We start from the raw sequence: 2,500 nt of genomic DNA on the forward strand, positions 1-2,500 counted from the left end.
CCCCTGTGTATGAAATGCACAATCGAAGTCTCAATGTGAGGTTGATCAAGGTCTCAATGTGAGGTTGATCAAGGTATCGATGTGAGGTTGAAAGGTTGAAATGAAGTTGTTTATTGACTGTGTGTGTGTGTGTGTGTGTGCGTGCAGGATGAAAAGCTGAAGTGACTTTTGCAATGTGTGTGTGTTTCATTGAACACTCTGAGGTTGACAGTGTTGTAATGTAACGGAGTACAAATACTTCGTTACTGTACGTAAGTAGAAATTTCACGTATCTGTACTTTACTTCGCTATTTAAATTTATGTCAACTTCCACTTTTACTCCACTACATTTCCTAGATAAAATGTATACTTTTACTCCGTTATATTTCCACTAAGCATCTTCGTTACTCGTTACTAAAACATAAAATTAGAAGAAATGTGTGCGACTGCAATAAGGAAGGTTTTGCGAATCACTGCTCCCAGATTTCATTACTCACTGTGCGCTCTATTTCAGTGCTTGTTTGTTGCTAAAGGAGGAGGACGCACAACTGAAACCGCCATGGAAGCACGAGCACCTACTGGAGGACCTCCCATTATCAGACGACCACCCCGACGATAGTGGTGAACTCGGTGAACAGGGTAGTGGTGAAGATAACGTCATACACCCGTGGCCGTATTTGCAAGAAAGGTTTCTGTACATTGGGAGCTTTCTGTGAAGCTGAACTCTCCGCTACCTGCCTCAGCGGCCTGTGAAAGGCTATTTAGCATCGCAGGACTTGTCTTCAGTCCAAGAAGAGTAAGACTGAATCAGGCCCGGGGTGGGTAATCGGGAGAATTCCCGGTAGTCTATCTTTTCTTAAAGTAGGACACACTCCGCATTCTGTGCATGACACCAATGCAATGCCTCTGCATGGGTTGTAGCCTACCATGTGAGGGAGTTCTCCCCTCCCAAAAAGAGTTGGTTGGGTCCATATTGCCCGTCTTTTCCAAAAAGTTTTATCAGATACGGATAGCTAAGCTGCTGGACATAGGTGGCCTGTGTGTGTGTTAGCGACGGTGACCTGGGGAGTAAGCCCTAGAAATGCTCATGCCACATGACCAAAATGTTCTTCCTACAAGCAGGTCATTTTTTTGTGTGAAAGAAATAAGTTATTTATTTTTAATTTCAGAGAATTGTGCCTAAAAAGTCCTAGAAAAGAATGTGATTTGATTTGATGAGTGAGATTAAGAATATATGGGAACCCTGAATGTGCTTTATGTTTTACTATAAAAAAAGCCAAAATAAAGTTTACAATAAAAGTTCAAAATAAAACCGCTTGCTTTTTACTTTTTACTTCTACTTCAATTACTTAAGTACATTAAATATCAGAAAATTACTTTTGATCCTTAAGTACAGTATATATCAGATACTTTAAGACTTTTACTTAAGTAATATTCTAAAAGGCAACTTTCACTTCTACCAGTCTTTTTCTAGTACTATACTTGTACTTTTACTCAAGTATTGCTTTCTAGTACTTTATACAACACTGGAGGTTGAGAATTTGAAATAACCGTCTTGTTTATTGTGTGTGTGTGTGTGTGTGTGTGTGAGCATGTGTGATTAAACCATCTTGTTTATTGTGTGTGAAAGCATATGTGATTTAACACTCATATGTTGAGAATTTGAAATGACTGTCTTGTTTATTGTGTGTGTTTGTGTATATGTGTGTGTGAGCGTGTGTGATTGAAGGCTCAGAGGTTGGGTTTGAAATGACGGTCTTGTTTATTGTGTCTGTGTGTGCATGTGTGTATGCGAGTGTGTGACTGAACACTCAGAGGTTGGGTTTGAAATGACGGTCTTTTTATTGTAAATAAAAGGAGAAAGGCTCGAGGAAAAGCACGGAACACACCAACGACACACACACCTCGCGAACCAATGCAGAGACACACGCCGCCGCTCCGCTCCACACACACGCTAGCAGAGCACCTCAGGAACAGTACAGGAATGCTTAGAACTGTCAGAGGAACGCTTAGAACCACTACTGGATGGCTCGCCAAACATAATGTCATTACACAGGATCTGTGCTAGGAATCAATCAGCTAATCACTGGAAACATGCTAATCAGCTAATCACTGGAAACATTGGCACAGCCCTCAGATCGTACCCCCCATTCACTAAGAGAAGAGTAGTTAGTGAATCATGGCTAGGATAAGCCTAGCTGAGCAAGTTAGTAAATTAGATAAGCCTAGCTTTGCAGGCTAATATGTTTACATAACTGAGTGGATCAGAATAGTCTGTAAACTAATAAGTTGGCGTGACTCAGGAAAGCCTAGCTGGGCAGACCAACATATTAGCATGGTTCAAGATAACCAACTGTGCAGTAAATGTGTTAGCATGGTTCAGGATAGCTTTGCTGTGCTAGCAAAAATACTGTATTAGCATGGGTCAACATAGCCTTTCTGTGCTAGCAAACATATTAGCATGGGTCAACATAGCCTAGCTGTGCTAGCAAATGTGTTAGCAGCAAGCTGCTGTGTGTGT

The sequence above is a fragment of the Alosa pseudoharengus genome, unplaced genomic scaffold, assembly GCF_046254945.1.
Source record: "Alosa pseudoharengus isolate Yale_2024_CS ecotype anadromous, Long Island Sound unplaced genomic scaffold, YU_APseudo_1.1 YU_APseudo_1.1_scf_3, whole genome shotgun sequence".
Taxonomy (NCBI): Eukaryota; Metazoa; Chordata; class Actinopteri; order Clupeiformes; family Clupeidae; genus Alosa; species Alosa pseudoharengus.